This window comes from Amblyomma americanum, chromosome 6 (genome assembly GCF_052857255.1).
Source record: "Amblyomma americanum isolate KBUSLIRL-KWMA chromosome 6, ASM5285725v1, whole genome shotgun sequence".
NCBI lineage: Eukaryota > Metazoa > Arthropoda > Arachnida > Ixodida > Ixodidae > Amblyomma > Amblyomma americanum.
Genome location: NC_135502.1, coordinates 98087352 through 98108176, shown reverse-complemented (window position 1 = coordinate 98108176; position 20825 = coordinate 98087352). Strand labels below are relative to the sequence as shown.

The window sequence follows — 20825 nt, the reverse complement described above, 5'->3', positions numbered from 1 at the left end:
GCACCGAGAGCCCTAGCTCGGTCATATTTGCCCGACGAATTCAGCATCATGATGGTCAACCCGCAGAATAGATGCCTCCAGAACAACTACTTTAGTGTTACTCGTTAGAGTCATTACAATACCAGGCAGAAGAAAAGCGGATATTTGAGAGCATGAACATTACCCTGCCCTGTTCCTTAATGATTCTGTGAAACGAGCACTCGCCAACTCTAAAGCTCGCTGGCGTATGCGTTTTGATTTACCGTTCCTTTATTGCTATAATTGTTCACCCCTTCAACAGCGCTGCAACGTGCTCCGAAGTGCTGTGTTGTCGTCGTGCTGTTCTTTTCCCTGCGCTCTTCTTTCATCGTGTTGCTTTTCGCTGTGCTGTTTTGTCGCTGTGCCGTTTTGTCAGGCGTGCTGTTTTCACTCGGGCTGTTTTTTTCCCAGTGGTGTTTTGTCGCCAACCTTTTTCCCCTGCGCTGCCTTGTCGCTGTGACATTTTTCCTTTGTGCTGTTATGTCGTTCTGCTGTTTTTATGCGCTGTTTAGACGCATGCTGTTTTGTCGTGTGATGCTCTTTCACGGCACGCAAAGAGTGATTCTTCCATGTCGAGAACATTGTATTTGTGGTAACAACAACAACTGCGTGCCTCTGCGCTTTACCAGTTCTCGCTTACCGCGCTGCCGGCTCTAAGATTACGCTACCCGTGACGAGCCACACGATTTTAGCGAGGAATGATGTGAACCACCAGCGGCGACAGAAGCGCATGAGGCGTGCTCATCGCGCCGGACATCAAAGGTAACGCGGGCGACGACATCGAGAGGCTGGGCAGATCAAAGGACCGGCGCCATATGAAGCAGCAAAACGAGATCGGCTGGCGAAACAACTAAGTGTGCCTTGCGGGCGCCAAGGAGAAGTATTATTTGGAAAATATTTCGCCAGCAGTGCATTCAGGCAAAATTATTACTCCTTCCGCACTTTGTTCACAACAGATTTTCTAATCGTCCGTCCCGTGTTTTTTGCTGTCTGCTATAGTTGCATTTCCTGATGCGCGAAAACAATTTTTTTTGGACTGCTGCCTGGAACGCCTTTAAGAAGAAGAAATGGTGATGCTGAAATCTTTCCAGTGGATAATTAGCACAGCATTACTACCACATTTTAGCTAACGCGGAATCAGGGAAAGCACATTTGCGCATATGTAAGTGGCGGTAATTACGGTGCAATGAGCTATAACTTCGGACGCCCACAGATCGCCGCATTGAACGATACAAGGCAAGAAGATAAAATAGAAAAGCGCAGAATATAGGTACACGCAGCTCTAACGCGGAGTTCTTGGATGAGTGTTTTAAAGCAAGACACATGGTTGATTTGCACGAGCTGTTCGTCTTCTAAAGTAAACTGGAGCGCTTGCCTCGGCTGCTTCCCTTTCGAGTTGCCGCTCACGACTGGGCATTTCAAGTCTCATAAGAACTGCGCGAGAAAGACGTTAATTCGACTTCTTGAATTGCAGCCATCCAGTTAAAAGATACCTTTTGACTGTCGGCCTTCCCTTCCCAAAAAAACATCTCTAAGCTATGAGAAACGCGACTGGTGGAGAGCATATTGGTTTAGGACATTTCGGGTCTTCAGACATACACGCATGCTACGCAATAAACGGACGCTTTTCCTTTTCGTCTGCGCATAAACGGTGCCTGTGCGGCCACGAATTCAACCCACGACATTATGCTAATTAAGAAAATCACTGCGCTTCAAGGTCATAAAAAAATATCCACACATCGCGAACAGTAAAAAAAAAAAAACTCAGATCTAAATGCAACACAAAGTTTATTGCGCATGTATGCAAGTGCATTCATTTAGCTCTATGAACTGGGGCTACTCATAGAAAGGATTACTGTTTCTAAATCATACGGGGTTAACTTGCGACGTATCTCATTCCTTCTGCGTTCGCCAAACCAGTTATTTCAAATGCTATTGCGCCTTTGCAGGCCAATTCCTTAATTCTATAGCTGGAGACCACTTTCAGTCACCAAGCAATTTCTCTCTTAATCTGCTGTGGGAGCCGGGATCGAGCCCGTCCGGTTCCAGGCTGACTAGAGTGGCACTACTGCAGGGAGGCCGTGCCCGCCCTGTGGTTGAAGCCGTGGGCCTGAATTCGGAGGGACCGGGCAGGGCGCGATCTTCAGAATTCGGGTAGTGAAAGGTTATAGTTCGGGAACGCTTCATTTTTTGTGTTCTTACAGCGAATCGGTCAGGGCTCCACATTGATGATCGTAAGAAGTTAATGATGCCAGAACCATGCATTCAAATGAAAAGCACATTTGCTGGAGTGATGTGAATGCTATTGGATCGAAGCAGGAAGGAAATGCATTTGGAGTCCTGATTTGTGCATTTTATTTTCTCATCTCTGTCAATGGCCAGGATTCCCACTTTTCCTCAAATCATGCCTTCTTTCGCCGTCAACAGGATTCCCTTCACTGGAGGCTGTCTTCAATTCTTTCGTCAGGCATGGAAGACGCGCTCCGACCAGGGCTGAATGGAATAAAAACGGCCGCTGCGAAGAAAATTAAGAGGAGAGAACTTATGTCATTATTGAATATATGCTTGTAGTGTGCACGTCGCGATACCCGAAATTTGGTCGAGAAATCTATACACTGCTCGAGGCACGTGCACACAAGATGTACAGTGTGCAGTAATGGCTAACGCTAGCTTCATAATTCTGTAGCTTGAAGAGAACCACATTCCTGAATTTTCGAAAGATCTCGAACATTTAACCAATTAAATTCGCTTCAGCATGCGGCTTAGAGCGAAGCTAGCGACATTAAGACCTTCCAACTTAATTTCTCTTTCTTGTATCCATCCTCTTTGTTCCATTTCAGAGTGAGAATATTCTTTCTTTGTAACCGACCCAGAAGCCGTACTATAGATCATTTAAAGCCTATGTTATAAGTAAAACAATTATAGCAAAAGGCCATGGTTGCATTTATTTTTAGAATGTCGAGCCCACACAAGAGCCTGACAGCATTCGTTGATCCTCCGCTCCCTTGCACGCAAATTTTCACTGTACCAATATGACACGGCTTTAGGCAATGCACACTTGTGTTGTGTTGTGTTGGGTTTTATGGCACATAGGCAGCTAAGGCCATCATGCGGCAAGCACAAGGTATAGAATTGCTTTTCTACAGAATGTTTTGGAGTATAAAAAAGAGGCGATGGTGCAGATGACTTAAAAAGATTGTACTGCCTAGTAATAAAAGGGAAGAAATTTGGAAATGGCTAATGGTAAAAGCCTTAAAGATGGTCAGGCAGCCTAAGCGACTTTCCTTGGCTAGCAAGGATCCTGAGGCTCCCAACCAATCAAATAAACAGCCTCAGCCTACTTCTCAAGAATGAGAAAGTGGCTGAGGTGTGTCATGTATAAAGGCGATCCAGTGGTTAAAAAAAAATTACAGCTTTTCAAGTACGCCTGCTGCTTTTAAAAAGCTAAAAATGGAAGGTATGTTAACAATGGCATTATCAGCTAAAAGCAATGTAGGGTGGAAAGGAATGCATTCATGATAAAATTGAGTGAAGTACTTTTTTCTTAGTTTTTCTAGTTTTATACATGAGAATAAAATGTGGTTAATTGTAAGTTCACCTCCGCATTCTTCGCAAACAGGTTTATCTTGTTTTGTTAGCAGGAAGTTGTGCGTAAGGTGCGTGTGGCCTATTCTGAGACGGCATAAAATCACTTCTTTAAAACGTTCTTGGTGCACACATGACTTAAATTCACCTAAAATCGGCTTTATTAAGTGTAGTTTATTATTCAATTCGCTGTTCCAAGCCGATTGCCATTTTTTCCTTAACTTCCTTTGTACTAATTTCATGCAGTCATTCAAGGGTATATTTACTTTTTTTATTTCCTTGCCACGAGCTTGAGCAGCACAGAAATCTGCTCGCTCATTGCCTTTTATGCCGACATGACTCGGGACCCAGCAGAGTTTAATGTTTTGTCTTCTAGCTGTGGCTGTTACTATGTTGTGTATAATGTCACCAAGTATAGGAGTGATTGCGTTTCTTGAGTGGAGGGCTGTAAGTATACTTAAAGAGTCTGTGTAAATAATAGCGTTTTCGAGGTTCTCGCTGAGTATTTTTTCTACGGTCACATATACTGCGTAACATTCTGCAGTGAAGATGGATGCGCACTGTGGAAGTCGTATTGTTGTCTCCGAATTCCCTCGCACCACTGCACTTCCTACATAAGTATCCGTTTTCGAACCGTCAGTATAAAAGGCTGTGAAACCATTGTATTTTTCCTCAAGTGCCAGAAATTCTTGTACTATTTGGAGTTGTGGAGTTTGCTTTTTGCGGAACTGTGTGAGAGTGAAATCGCACAATGTAGGAAAATCATACCATGGAGGCAGTGGACCTCGTCTTTGCGCAATGCTGGGTAATGTGTTCAGTATGCCGAGATTCTGGCAGATCTCTTCAAAGCGCAAGAGCAGTGGCCTGGTGGTTTGCGGTTTGTTGTTAAAGATTGTTCTGGATGGACACTTTGTAACTATTTCATAACAGATGTGTTTTGGAAGGGAACGGATTTTTAGGACGTATGAGCATGTATGAGATCTGCAAAGAAGGCCTGCTTGCGGTGAAGGGTGACACACTGTTAGCTTCTTCCGGCTATGAACTGCTGCAATACTCTGGTAACCGTCATCAGCGATGTGTTCTGAGTTGAGCTCTATGAAGGCAAATGTTCTTCCTATTGCACTTCTTCGCATGCTCATTTGCTGTTTAAATTAGTTTATGTGTGGTTATACTGCCAACAAAAAATTCGTACCCATAAAAGCCGCCGCGAAGACGATGAGACTTGAGAGGTTCGCCATGTCTCTTGAGCACTGTAAGCAGTCAAGGGGAAACATTTCGGTAAGTTGAGGTGTGTTGGTAAATAAAACGTTGTTCAAAAAGCGACGTCTGCAGGAGAATGCACAAAGAAACATCACGGCTGCAGTTCTATATTCTGTAGGCGCGACGCGTTTAAATTTATACAATCGTTATGAGAAAATGATGAAATGAAATAATCGCTTTACTCATAGATAGAGCTGTTGTGGTATAATCAAATCATGACATTTAAACTCTATTCATTACTTTCGTTTCGGGGAATGGTAATTGGATCGTAGCCAGCAATTCTGGACAAAAGCATTTTTGAATAGGAAACCATATATGAACGCAATCTTTTCGTACATGTGCAAGATTTATCTTAAACAATCAATATATCCACCGGTCACCCGGCGGTAGTTTTGATTATTTTTCCATTTAAGGGGACACTGAGGAGAACTCTTTCAATTCTTTTTTGTTAGCAAAGTCTGATAGTTCGGCATTTCATGGCTTTGGTGCCGCTTGTCTGGGAGCGAAAGGTGCATTTATGTCAAAGAAATTTCAATTCCAAACTGAAAAAGTTTTTCCCGCCCTCCAATTCAAACTCGGCGCACTCTTATGGCGTCACTGCGTCCTCTTCTGACGTCACAGGATGGAGTGACGTGGAACGTGACGTAAACGCAGATTCCCTGATTTCTGACAACTAGCGGTGCGGTCTAGCAGCCGCCGATATGAAAGCTACCGCCGCCGCACGTTGAAGGCATCTATCGTGGATCGCTACCGTTGCTTCATTTACGCTTGCACCGGCTTCTTGCCAGCGTTACGATGGATCCCGTTCCCGAAACCGCCAACGAAGTGCTCGCAAAAACTCCGGCCTGCATTTCAGAGACCTCATCCCCACAGAGCGTGCGATGCTTTTGAGGGAGCACGGTTAGGTTAGGCGCTGGCGGATCGTTTACCCCTTCCTCAGTGAGCAGCCGTTGCAAACTAAATATCATAACCCCAGTGCGGGGAGTCGTGAGGGGCGAAGACAAGGTCGGCACGTCGCGCCCATCGGAGGCTGGCCGAGGCTTGGGGCCAATGAATTGTGATTCCTTGAAAGGCGCTGTTGCACTATGCAGCAGGCGGCGTCGAGGAGGTTTCTCACAGTTGCAAGGGCCAGGTTTCTTTTTTGGGCCACAAAAAACGGATGGGTGCTCAAGGGCGCTCGCGTTTAAAGTTGGAGGCTTGAAAGTATAACCGACGCACGACGCTTCAACGGGTTCCGCGCGTTTCCGGAGGTACGCGGTCCACTGGATCGGGCTCTCTCGCCCACTTGCATGTGACTTCAGATGTGGAATGAGAACGGATTAAATTAGCCGAGAGCTTGAAGAGAACAGCTCCGCCCAACTGCCGAAGCTATTGAATGGAGCCGCAAACAAACAAGTTGGGGGAGAGCGAAATCACGGCCTCAGGAGGTTCCAAATCTTTTCTAAAGCGAAATCTTTACTGGAAGCTAACTTGCGATTTCGCCGTGGTGGTGCTCCGGGGAGGCATATGGCGTCACAACGCGCGGGTCACCGCGGAGCCGAACCGCTCTGGCCGGGCCGGCGGCGGCTGGTGCACTCAGTGCGAAATAGATACGTGCTCCAAGTCTCCGCCAGTGCGGTCAGAGTACGCTCAAGCCGCCGAACGCGTCGGCGGTCAAGCCCAGTTGGAGTATAGAGGGCCTCGCTTTGTCCGACGTGACGTCGCCGTGCAGCGCTCGTGCGCGCATTACGCCGGAGTATAAACGCGCCTTAGAGCCTGCGCTTAACCGCTAACCAACGTATTCGGTGGCGGCATCTATGGGAACAACTGAAACATCTCGCGCGCTCACTGAATAAAAAAATATATGCCGAGGCTCTGAACCGAACCAGGCCTCTGGCGTTTGAGGCAGAGATGCTACCGCTCCGCCACGACGGCTGAATCTTTAACGACAAATAAAGGCACATCGAGTGAATGCGCTTATCCGATGCAAAAGTCTCCGCGCTTTCGCTACGTATATCCCGTCCAGCAGAGCCAGGCCAGGAGCAATTTTTTCTTAACTGCCTCATATCTTGTCTTCCGTCCCTAGTAAACCATTTCCGTTATGTAGTTCGACGTTCACTGGCACAGCAGGGAACGTTTCGCCGGGCAAGCGTATGAAAACACAAGTGCTCTTTTTAGTGCTAACTGCCTTGTACGATCACCGACCATCGTGCCATCATAGTTTTTCATCGACCGTGGCGATCATCTGACCAGCCTTAACAGGCTCCTTCAAAGGTAAACTAGCCCTTGAAGCGGCAGTTGCAGTTCCTCTGCCGTTCGGCTCTTGTCAAAAACAAAACCACGGGGCACGCAAACCACATAGGCGCGAAGCGCCATAAAAAAAACCGAAATTCCCCTGGCTGCCTGTGGCGCCACCAAGCATCGGTTTTGTTTGCTTCCAACATTCAGGTTGCCTTTTGTCTGTCCCCCTTGTGTGACAAAAGTGCACTATCGGTTCCAAACAAAACTTACTTCAATATTTAGCAACGCAAACTCCCCTTTTCAGCCTCAGAGATTCGTGCCCTCCATGGAGTAAAGAAAATTCTTCCAAGGTGCGGTCTCTAGTGCTATGACGTCATCACGCTTGCACTTCCGAGATTGCCCCGTGGTGGCGCTGCCTGTATTTTGGCTCTTGCTATTTTCTACCTTAATAGGTTTGTTTTCAGTAAGAGTGGCGTTTTTGTGATCAGGAGCTGGTATTCTAACGATACAAGCCAACTTGAGTTTCTCCTCAGTGCCCCTTTAACGTTATTGCCGTCGTGCCCCAGCATTCTTCATTGGTTTCCTACGGCGCAGTTTTAAATGTTCGATAGGATCGATGGAAAAGAAAGATTTTACTACATATCAGAAGAAGGAACCATTGCCTTTATTGTTTTCTTAAGATTGTTTAACAATTTTGCAATTTTAAAAATTTTGTCCGAAATTGCTCGACATGAAGGCATGCAATTCAATCAAATCAGCACAAATGCGGCCAACAAACCACCTTTTTTAAGAAGTTAAAATGTGAGAAAGCAATGTGGGCTGGATTCTCGGCAAGATAAATACTCCCAGGAGTTATTAACTCACCCGACCCCCCTTTTGGCGTTCCTTATAACCTTCATTGCACCTGCTATTTGTCGGCTACCTTTACGCATTTGTGTTTATTATATCTGACTAAGAAGAGAAAAAAGTGGAGAACGCTTAAAAGATAAGGAAGGGAGACAGGAAAGATCGCCATTCGCCTGAGTGCTGTCTTTATTCCCACTAGTCTAACTTTTGAAGACAGCAGCATGTCTTTGGAGTCCCGCATCTTATACGAAATGTTTTAATTACAAATGTTAGTCTTTCGAAGATGTACGCGTTTTAAGTAATGCGTAAGTATCATTTCGTTCATCATGGCACTGAAAGCATAGACTTGTGAGATCCTGTGTACAAGGCGAAAGTACCGTGCACTAGCTCTAGCTTGCACTGGCGCCTTGATAAGTAAGGGATCAGGCTCCGTTTTAGTCGAATATAACAAAATCCAAAAGCTTCTCGGGAACATGAAAGTGCCAACAAGGCGGACAAAGAGTTGTGTAATGCAGCGGTAACATATTATATCGAATGGAAACTCTAGTTCTGCGGTGAAGTGGTATACGTACCGTTGTACTGAAGCTGAGGCTGCTGCAGGGCTGGTTGGGAGAATGTGAACCTGGATGCGGAGCCCCGCTTTTTATCCGCTTGTCGCTGATGGCCAATGTACGATTCAGCCGATGAAAAATAATACAAAAGGTTCCATGAGGTTTGAATGATAAAGCAATTTGGATGATAAAAACAACTCGTCTAACAAATAACGACTGGCCATGGATGTTTGAAACGATGTGACAGGTTTTAAATTTATGGAGCTGCATGGAAAGTCCCGTTTGTTCGCTGTTATTAAAAATTGTTTTTTCAACATGATAGCGTGCATAGCTTTGCGTATGTCGAAACCAAGCGTTGTAAATGAAATCTTTCTCATTTGGAGTCGGCTGACACATGCCAACTCAATGTACCGATCCAGTCATGTCCGGGCTGGCTCAAAAAACAAAAAGCCCTTCGCTGGATTCATCTTGTCAAATCGATGATGCCCTTAATATTCATATTTAAACTGGACATCCCCTGGTTCATATAAGTTCAGCCTTGGTGATTACAGATCGTACTCTAAAAAAGGTCATCATGAAACAAAAAAATAAGAACACGTAGCTCAACAAAAGGGCCTCCCTCTATTCATATTTTTTTTTATTTCAAGATAAAGAAAAAGAACCTGAACAGGATTTTTTCACGATGTAGGCCAGTCTTTGACATTCAAGCTTTGCTACAAAATTTCTGCGTGGCGGAAGAAGTAAACGGAAAGGCATTATGTACAAAAAACGCGTGCTTTACAGCACAGTCTGGGTCACCCAGCACACCATAATTAACACGAGCGCAAAACGCAAGTATTGAGAAAAGTTCACAAACCAAAATCAGAGGGCGCCTCTCTATTTCAGGTGGTCATCTCCCCAAGGCGTCCATGCATCGATGCGCCCCAGAAGACTGGTTTGGTTAGCGGCTTGTCCGTCTTGCTGCTGCAGTTGGACCACCCTGGGGTGCTATATCGTACAAAACTGTATGGGTCATTGGACCCATTGCAACGCTGAAATGCGCCTTTCAAGCTTCCGCCAACGGCACAAAATCGGTCTACCGATTTGTGCGCAGCTGGTCGCGCATTCTCGCAACCACTTCACATAAAGCACAACAGTTACTGTGTGACACTTGTTGCCGTTCCAGCCACACGTAGTGCACGCTAGTACCCGACATCGACAAGTAAACGCAAATAAACCGGTGCCCTGTGCTTTGCACCTTTCTCAATTATTTAATCATCGATGCTTAGTAACTCTAATAGAAAAAATTTGCAAGAGTATAACAACCTTCCTCTTTTGCTTCTCGGCTTGCAACTGAATAAATGCAGCAATGCGTGAACTTAGTCTCCCAGCAGGTCTTTCGCAGTATGCCGGAGCATACGCGAGCTTATACACCCACTTGAAAGAGATTAGAAGTCTAGTGCTCTTGCTTGGAACACATTAGGAGGTAAAGGGGCTGCGGTAATAGAGTATCCCTGCCACTCCAAGGATCACCAGTGGGCGGGTGGTGACGTAGGCGAGTCTGTATAATCAGTGACATTGAAACAGTCTCCTGCTGCCCGCCGTACTTAAACGGGACACAGTTAAAAAAAAAGAAAAATATACTAAAAGGACTGGGCGGGAAACAATGAGTCGTTTCTGGTATTTCACCCTATTCTGTCCCAGTGCACCAACTGAAGAAAACCTTACTCTTGCGATGAGCATTAAAGGTGATGAGTACTTTTTAATAAGATGATTCTTGTTTTCTTGTGTGCCCGTTTTCAGCCTCAATTTTTTTTATTCGCCACTTTTGTAAACTCTCGAGGACAAAAGCACAGAGCTAACGAAAGTCCCCTTCATTGCTTCACAGCTCGGTCTCCGAGAGTGCGAATAATTACAATGTTCGATAAGAGATGAAACAGCGGATGGTGCCTTTGATAATCTTTGCGATCCCCAGTAATGATATCATGCGCGCCATGGATACCATCTAAATATGGCAGACCTCTTATATTTTTCGCATGAACTCGCCTTGCCATTATAACAGGGATGCTGTGCTGATTTTTCTTGCGCATTTCTGAACAAATGGCAGAAAAATCAACCAGCGTGTGAAGATTTCAGACTGCTAAAAGATCTGGACAAAATACGTATGAAGGCAGATATATTCTGCGGAGCTGCAGAGATATAATTTATCCAAGCTATGCCTGACTTCTGTTTAATTAGCACAAGCACAAACTGCTTCTCGAAAGTTTATGTCCCTCTATTGAAACTGGCTTCGAAGCGTCCAAATGTTCTGTCCACGGCGCCATCTTGCCCTCCGTACGGGTTTCAGCAAAAGCTTGCGTGCGTAGCTGTGCGCTGCTGCTTGTAGTGAATTCGGAAATAAACAGGAATAAATCAGGCGAATAAACAAATAAGGCAAACCCATGCAACTATCGTCTTTATGGCACTGCATGGCACTGCAAAGATGGCACTGCATAGCTTGGCACTCGAACGCTGTTTCGTCAGCATGGGTATCAAAAGGACAAGGTAGGAGTAGCTCTATTCAACATAATCTGCGCTCTAGTTTCAATTCCCTGGTCAGATGCGTTACATTTGTGTTTTCAAGCTGAAGGAAAGCAATCTCAGTCGAGGCGGACTAAATTGATATCAGAAATGTTTGTGACAGGCAGATATTCTGTAGCGACTGCTTTGCATTGTACCAAAGTGCTCTTTGTGGACTCTTGTTACGCTGTCGTCGTAATTCTTATTGCAATACCAACAAGCCACACTGCATCTATTTAAATGTCAATCAAATGTTGCTGGCCGCAGTGTAGTCACGCGCTCGGTGTAACACAGCGATCGCTGTTATTTCTTTCTTCTTTTCATTTGCGAGCTCTGAGCCCATTTCGAGCTCTGTTCTATTGCGTGGCCGTTTAGGCCCTTCATCAATACAGGAATGCCGAAAAGAAAAGACTAGATTTGAATTCTGATATTATTCTCATCGTTTTCTGTGCGGAGGAAAGGGAATTAATTTAAATCTTTGTTAAGGCAAGTTAGTCCTGCTGGTCACCCTGCGAACGCTCCAGCAAGTGTGGATTACGAAGGCTTGCTGCCAGCATAAAGGGGAAATGTCTTCTAACACCAGGTCTGCCGCCAAGAGGGGTGGTCTAGTTGCAACCGACTTCCAGGAATTTCAATCGATGCAGTGCCTGAAGATATTAGCTCGTACCTCATTTACTATCAAAATTATTTCTTTACATGGAACGAAATTGAACGGCACTTATTCCGTGATATGCGCGAGGATCGAAATTGAACGGCACTTATTCCGTGAAAGGCGGAAGGTGCGGGGTTCGATCTCCAGCGCCGCCAGATATCCACTGTTGATACAATGGGTACAAGCTTTCTCTTGCGTGCTGCTCGGCTTCTTTAGGGTGAAACGCTTGGAAATGGGCCTCTAATCCCCCCCCCCCCCCCTTTGCGAAATGAAAAGCTACCCTGTGCCATGGCGCTATTTGGCCAAAGCTGCCCTTGCGCCATAAAAGTTCATCATCCTCATCATCATCATCAAAATTATTTAAATGGTTTCAATTTGATGTGGTTCTCTGAAAAGCACAAGCATCACGGCAGTCAATAATAATGTACACAGGTTTGTAGGTGCCGCCTTCTTTTCTGTGATGACTTTTGGAGCTGTTGGGACATAGAAATATCTGCAGTAAAGTGGCATTTGTGCGCTGATGCCTTTAGTATCAGATAATACTGTGACGACGAAGACGAAGCTAGCAGTGGCACGGGGCGGAGCGAACTAGGCGCACTAGGCCAGTGGGAATTAAATCATATCTCTGCCATCGTTCATCGCGCCTTATTCTTCGGCTGGTCGCCAAGTAACAATGTGATTCCTATGCGTTACGAGCAACCTCGCAATCCTTGCAACAATCAGTGCTACCTTCTACGGACTTAATAAGCTACTGAAGCACAAAGAAAACAGGGGTTTATTTTCTGGCTCTATTTAAATGAAGCCACTGGGATTGTATGCACCACATCATCATCATCTTCAGCCTGACTACACCCACCGCAGAAAAAAGGTCTCTTCCATATCTTTACAGTTATCACTCTACTGTGCAAGCTTATGACACAGCTGTATACTAGATATTATATAAGCACAACGGTTGCAGGAAGTTTACTTCTAGATTGCCACATTGAGAAGATACTTAAATATCGGGGCCGCTCTTCTATCGACAACATGGTTGACGTTGTAACGTCGGTGCAACACAGCAAATGTTTGAAAAGATCCACCGTGGCATTTTTTTTTTGGATATCAAGGGCGCGTACGACAACGTAACGCGTCAGGCAATTTTGGACGCAATGGAAGCTGCTGAGATCGGAGGCCGCACGTTCAGCTGGATACGCAGCTATTTATCAGAGAGGTTGTTTTTTGTCCTGTCTGCGGACGGGCCAACGTCCTTACACCAAAATTCGCGTGGAGTCCCTCAGGGTGGAGTGTTGAGCCCAGTTCTCTTCAACCTTGCTCTGATCGGCCTGGTCTACGTATTGCCACAATCTGTTTAGACCTCTGTATATGCAGATGATATCTGTATATGGGCATCAGGGGTGACCCGTCCTCAAGTTCGTGCAAGGCTTCAAACAGCGGCATCGATATTGACATCTTATCTTCGCTTGCAGGGCCTGAACATTTCGACCGAAAAGTGTTCACTTGTGGCGTTCACACGAAAAATAATGTCACGTTACACCATTCGCATCAATGGCGAAGCGATTCCCTATGAGAGAAGCCACAGATTCCTTGGTGTTGTCATCGACAGGAACCTCTCGTGGAGTCCACATATCTACGACATGAGAAAGAGACTAATTGCACTTGTCCACGTCCTCTCCTTCCTCGGGGGAAAGTCCTGGGGCGCATCAGTGCGCTCGATGCTACAACTGTACCGTTCCCTATTTCTGGGCTACATGCGGTAAACTCTTCCGATATTCAGCTCCATTAGAAACACAAATATCGAGATTCTTCACAGTGTGCAAGCGCAAGCTCTCCGTATCTGCCTTTGGCTGCCTAAATGTGCATCAACGGGAGCAACTGTTCTTGTTGCCCGGGAACATCCTGTTACTACATACATTGCTGTTGACAACATGAGAACACATATTCGCCACCTCACTCGGGTTCCCTGTCATCACCTCGCAACACTCCCAATAATTAGGCCGCGTACTGCATTCGCCAAAGTTATTGAAGCCCATCGCGCATATCTTCCATCGGTGTTCACCCCTGCGTCAAGACTGCTCACCCTTATGTAGTCTTCATGAACCTCGGGTTCACCTCTGTATTCCTGACATTACGAAGAAAGCTGGTGTATCACAGCCCGCTCTAAAAGAACTGACATTGGATCACCCGCATTCTTACCGCAGTCACCGCATACATGTTTACACAGATGGATCAGCTCACTCGACCAGTTCTGCGGGGTCGGTGGTGATACCAGCCAGATCCATCTTCATGAAAGTGAAGACGACCTATCCAACATCTTCAACTGGTGCGGAACTCGCAGCCTTACGGGCTGCGATAGAGTTCATCAGTCAAGGACCTCCTCATGACTGGACAGTTTTCACTGACTCTAAAGCAGCCCTTCAAGCCCTGCAAGCTGCGCTACGCCGCGGGTCGCTGGAACAACTAGTTGCTGAGATCCGTCTTCTGTACCACGGCACCGTTTCCAAAGGTCATGACATCATTTTTCAATGGCTGCCAGGACACTGTGGTATTAACGATAATCACCAGGCGATGCGGCTCCGCGTTCTGCTCACAACGACGAACTTCCAGTGAAAATTCCAATATGAAGACCTGATGCTGCGTGTGGGCTTCGCCCTTTGGCGCTGGAGCTCACACTTTCAGCGTGGCACACGGAAGAGTTTTGCAACCTCCGCCTCAAGGCAGAGGTTGCTTATGTAGCCAGCCTCTTGTTTTCTGGTGAGTAGGCTTTATTCTATATAAGAAACACCGAGCTTAATTCTGAGCCATGTTCTGAGCTAATTAGGTGTCATCATCAGTAGCATGACTACACCCACTGCTGGGCAAAGGCCTTTCTCATGTCTCTCCAATTAACCCTGTCCTTTGCCAGCTGCACCCACGCTATGCCTGCGAACTTCTTGATCTCTTCCGCCCATATAACTTTGTGCCACCCACTGCTACTCTTGCCTTCTCTTGGGATCCACTCCGTTACCCTTAAGGAGCGGCGGTTATCTTACCTACGTATTACAGACGCTGCCCAAGCCCATTTCGTCCTCTTTATTTCGGCTAGAATGTCATTAACCCGCATTGGTTTCCTCTCCTACTCTGCCCGCTTCCTGTCTCGTAACGTAACACCTATCATTTTTATTTCCATGGCTCGCTGCATTGTCCTTAACTTCAGTTGAACCCTTTCCGTTTGCCTCGACGTTTCTGCCACGTTGGTGAGTACCATTAAGATACAGCTGTTGTACACTTTTTTCTTGAGCAATATTGGTAAACTGCTCTTGATGTTATGAGAAAACCTGCGATATGAGCTCCGCCACATTCTTATCCTTCTAGTTATTTCTCCCTCATGTTCCGGATCAGCTGTCATCACCTGCCCTAAGTAGACGAGTGCCTTTACCACATCCAGCACTTCGCTACCATTAGTGGACTGGTGTTCCTTTGCTAGAGTGTTGAGAATTACTTTGTTTCTGTGCCTGCTAATTTTAGACCCACCGTTCTGCCCTGCCTGTCTAAACCATTGATCATGCTCTCCAGTTCATCTCTTGAGTGACTCAGCAAGGCAATGTCATCAGCGAATCGCAGATTATTTAGGTATTCTCTATTAATTCTTATCCTAAACTTTTCCCAATTAAGGCCTCGGAATACCTCCTGTAAACAGGCGGTGAATAGCATAGTATAGCATAGGTAGCATAGCATAGTATACCATCAATATATATATATATATATATATATATATATATATATATATATATATATATATATATATATATATATATATATATATATATATATATATATATATATCTTATTCAGATATAGTATATAGCGTATAGTATAGCATAGCATAGTTTAGCCTAGCATAGGTATAGGCTGATTCAGAATTTTCTTGAAAGTGAGAGGAACTCCAGCTCTCGCCTGTCGTAAACTCAGGAGCTTAGTTGGTGAGTTGAGTTGTTGAACGCTACAGCTTGGATTAGCCTCGCTTATGCTGCCGGCAATTGCTCCCCCGTAGCGTCACTTATATCTTAATTATGACCTAAAAGCTGTTGAATCTTCCCCGCTATGCGCACAGTCAATTATAATATTACAAATTCAACTCCCGCAGTCACCATCTATTCACAAGTTCCCTCCCAGTCGAACATAGTTCACTCCGGAAGTCACCATCTATGAACATATTCAGATACAGTAGAGCATAGTCCATTGCAGTGCCACCGTCCATGTACGCATTCACTCACAGTATAACATAATCCACTACAAGGACACCATCTGCGCCCACTTTGAGTCACAGTAGAAAATAATCAGTTCCTGCTGTCAACACTTAAAGACAAGATCCGTGTCTGGCATAAATGTTGAAAGAAGGCGTGCAGCCTCCCTTCTTTATGTCTGATTTCCACTCGGGTAGAAAATGTCCTGAACTGTACTGTAAAGGGCTCTTGTCTTCTTGAAGGAAGCGGACATCATATACCTTTCCGCGTCGTACTCTGGGCAGATCATAATATAATATTCTATATCAACGCAGGGACCACATGAAGAACATAGCGGAGACGATGCCATGCCCGTCTTATGCATCCAGGAAGGAGTACGGGCAGAGCCCGTGCGAATTCGATGTAGTAGAGTGGCCTGGGATAATCTCAGTTCTTTGTTCACGCACGGGTTGTGGGGCGCACTCCACAGGGTACTAATCTGATCGAGCACCGTTCCTCTGAAGTGTCTATTTCCATCTTGAGGTACTTTTATTGGTGAATTTTTTTACCTCCGACTCATGCTTCTTGCAGAGTCGATAGAGAAGGGATTGCCCAGCTACCCTCTCTCCTATGCGGCCAAGATGCATTAGTTGACTTTGAAAAGCGACAAGGCTAAGAGGTTTCCATAGAGACTCATGAAGTACTATCTTGTTCGCAGCCGCCTGAGGAACTGCAATGGCTCTTCTTAGGCCCTTTTCGATGAAAAACTTCGAGACGTTCAAGCTGTGATGCCGAGGGGGAAATTAAAGGTATTTGATACATCATACGACTGACCAACAGCACTTCATAGAGTCTGACCATTGAAGAAGGATGGTTTCCCCATTGCTCACTTGCAGTTCAATGGATCACATTGAGACGCGAAGATAGAGATGAGAAAATCGCGTCGTCAGCTTTTCGCCACTGTGGACGGGAATCAGTAACAACGCCAAGAAAACGCGTGTGATTGAACTTATGCATAAAATAGTGAAGTAGGTCTAGCTTCAACCGCTCTTGACGTCTTCCTACGCCTGGAAACAGAACAAAGCCGATTTTTTCACTTATAGAGACAATCCAACACCTTAAAGGTAAGCTTGTACCGAAAGTAGAGCCCGTCGAGCTATCAGGGCTAGTCTGTTGCATTTTTAGCGAGTAATCACAATACAGATGTCGTAAGCACATATTGAAATACATGGCTCGCCTTTCCGAAAACTTAGGACTTCCACGGATCCCAAGAGATTCCCATCGAAGGCACTGAAGCTAACGGTTGAAACTCTTACGTTTGACGAAGACTGCAGCTCCTTTGGTGTTGTAACCCAGTGTATATTCAGCTTAAACCGGCCTGGAATGATCAGCTGACTGCAGAGAATTAAGCCATCTTACAGGGGTTTTTTTTCACGAACTTGGTGACGCCGCATTGCGTTATGACCATAAACATTTGCGCAAGAACAATACGCTTTGCTTGACCGAAAGCGGGGATGGAAATTTCCAGTTTATGCAAAACTTTTTGTTTCCTAAACTCTCTCGCTTTGGCCTTCGCAAGTCGCTTAGTTTTATTTTGAAGCTCATTCTCGTAATTCTCGATTCCTCCAACACTTGCTCATCCGAGAAGTTCGCTGAGCTGGCAGTGTATTTGTAAAGTGCTCATTTCGTGGGTGGGGAACAGCGCGACGAACTCAAGTAGACAAGAACACAAGACATGCCTGTGTTGTTTGCACTGTTCATCACCTAAGCATCTCAACCGGTAAACTCTCGCAGCTTAGCATTCTTACCGAAGGAGCATCTCGGATAAAGTGTTCTTCTGCGCTAGCTCACTCCAAGCATTAAAGAGAAAAAGAATGCTCTAAAAGATCCGAAAGAGGGGCACAGAAATATTTTTACCCCTTATTCTCTGGTGACTACTCGAAGCCACTTGCTATCGAATAAGAATCTTCTGCATACCAGCGGGATGCGGAAATTACTGTGCTACCACTGCGGCCAATGCCAAGCCTGAAAAAATCCAACAATATTTGGCAGTGTTTTAATGCAGTTAAAGGGAGGAGAGCTGCGAATCATGTGTTTATTCATGGTGGCTCATCATTTTATTTTGATGAATTGTCACAACGTGTGCCGACGATATTAGATTCAGGTTAAGCTCTGATCGATCTTAAGCGACAGTGACCGTGACAGAACTTTGTTCTACAAATTAAATACTCAGACTCTACCTGTTAACACGTGGATGAAAAGGTATACATTTTGGCGCTTAATTTTACCTGCCGTCTGTCCAATGTACCGGAAACTATTCAACACTGTTTATTACCTGCAAGAATGTAATTCAGTTTTGTCATGTCTTGTAGAGGTGCTAAAGGAAGGCTTTAGTTTATATTCTAACAAGGTTCCCTACACTGCGGCTACTCACCCTGATTACAACCATAGGACAAGTCTTTGCTAATTTGACTGCATAGCCTGTGGAAAACGCTCATGCTAGACCGCAAAACTGAACCTCTTGTTTTAGCCAGAAGTTACGTCACGAAACGAAGCTGCCCCCTTGAATCCCTCTACGCATTGAGATTTAGTATTGTCCCTCGTCTACGTTTTGGAAAACCTGGTGAATTAGTAAACTTGAAGGCCTCGCCTTCGAGGGAACGGGTTACGCGAGCCGAGCTCTCCCGACGAGTGACACACCCACAGTCAATGCCTAAAAAGCGTATTTTTCGAACCGAAACAATGCTTCAAAGGCTTTACTTTAGTTGTAATTGGTGCTATTAAATTCCCTCGCGCGTTTGTTCCCTATTTCTTTTATTTTCAATTGGTTTTGCATGAGATATCCTCTGCTTCGATGCGGGCTTTCTCTCTCATTTATTTTAGGGTTTTATGTTTTTGCTCAGTTTTAGAATACAAGGCAGTGACGCAGGGGCTGACTGTGGGATTAACTCCATCGATTTGCTTCCGAGGTGGCGGCTTTTGGTATCGACAAGCTGACATCGGCACAACAAGCGCCTGCCGCGCTGCCCTGTCACCGTGACATGACACCTCTCCTCATGCACCGCGACGAATAGATGATTTGCCGATTGTGCTGCCGCTTAAATGAGGACAGGGCAGCGACAAATATGCTGACTGTGCGATTTGCGCCGGTGGTTTGCTTAAAAGGTATAAATTTTTGTGCTTAATTTTGGCTACCGTCTGTACAATGTACCGGACATAATTCAACACTGTTTAATTACCTGCAAGAATGCAATTTTTATTTGGCATGTGTTGCAGGTGTAGTAAAGAAAGGCTTTTATTTAAATTCTAACAAAGTTCGCTATATTGCGGCTACTCACCCTGATTACAAACTATATGACAAGATTCTGCTAATTTAACTGCATAGCCTGTGGAAAACGCGCATGCTAGTCCGCAACACTGAAACTCTTGATTCAGCCAGAAGGTATATCAAGATACGAAGGTGCGCTCTTGAATCCTTCTACGCATTAAGATTGGGTGTTGTCCACCCTCTACGGTTTGGAAGCTCTAAAGAATTCGTAAGCTTGAAGGCTTCGCCTTCCAGGGACCGGGGTACGCGAGCTGTGGTCTCTCCCGACGAGTGATACACCCATAGTCAGTGGCAGAAGATTGATTTATTCCGGACCTAAACAATGCTTAAAAAGAAAGAAAATAAGAAAACAGGCGGCACGCCTGAGCATACCAGAACTAATGAACAGAGTCGAGAAGACAGTTAAGAAGAACTACATAGAGAATGCAGTAAGATGCGGATAAGACCAAGTGGCAGCGATGAGGGCTTGGAACGCCACATGACAGCTGGCTGCTTGCGTAGCAGCCACTCACGCCAAAAGGCTGTTCCGTCCTTGCAGACCCCACTTCCATCTGCGCTCTTCATTCCGGTATGGTGCCGCCCCGCGTTCCGTGAACATCCCGCTGGCTCGGGCTGACCGCCGAATCCGTCACCACGCTCTGGCAATGATCCCCCATGTAGCCCTTCGCGCGCCGCTTCGCTGGCCTTATCAAGGAATCCTAGCTTCGATCGTCACATCTGTCGAGCAAATGTGCAGTCTTGCGCAGTAGCCCTGCCTGTGCGCGCATCTAGATGACCGGAAGATAGCGCGCACATTTCAAATGGCTAAAAAAGAGGCCGTAGAGCCCTACAAACTGTAAGTTAATTACTACACCTTGGAACACCCTTACCCGTCATTGCTCTCGACTGAGTCGCTGAAAATAGAAGGCCAGATAGAGAGTCAGAAGTTGAAAATTACGTTACGCTAACTTTTATAAATGCAGCGGTTCCTTCTATAAGAGAATTCCTAACAGAATAGCACTCTAATACCGCTGACATAAAGTATTTGCGATACAAACACTACATATTTATTGTTCATCAATCTTAATAGAAGCTGGAAAAGCCTCCACTAACACTTCGGTTATGCGTATTTGGTGCATGATAATACAGATGCGTCATATGCGTCGTACGGAAGTACACAAATCAGCTAACAATTTTCCCTTAATGCTTTATTTTTTAGGAAATTGGGAATGACTGACGAATAAAACCAAGTATTCTTATCAATCTTCGAAACTTTTTGGAAAACATGCTGTTTTTGCAATGATCAATGCTCATCCACTATTGTTGCGCGCATGCGGTTGCACAAATCTGCACCTCTTGTTTTTATGAAAATATGAGCAAGGCTACTCACATAGCGTTCAATACGCCAGACAGGTATGCAAGCTCGACTGCACTGCTATTGCAAGGACAAGATAGATGCAGTTGTGCGATATGTGTACATCAAGCCAGAACTTCAATAGTCTTGTATTTTTCAGAACGGATATCTCTTGCATCTGACGGCATTCAATCTCATTAGAAGCAGCTTTAAAGTCAAAAACACAAATTGTAATCACAGAAATGTCTGCCAAGGGAAGACCATTTGCAGAGATTAATATATTAAAGAGCGT

The 20825-nt window shown here is 45.3% G+C and overlaps 1 long non-coding RNA gene across 1 annotated transcript; it reads right to left on the bottom strand.

Annotated features, from left to right (window-relative positions):
• Positions 1–2349: 2349 nt before the first annotated feature.
• Positions 2350–8599, bottom strand: LOC144093914 (uncharacterized). The gene is made up of 3 exons (XR_013306349.1): positions 8502–8599; positions 4796–4853; positions 2350–2533 (listed from the first exon to the last, which is right to left on the bottom strand). It is a non-coding gene; the product is annotated as an uncharacterized LOC144093914 (long non-coding RNA).
• Between the last annotated feature and the right edge of the window lie 12226 nt (positions 8600–20825).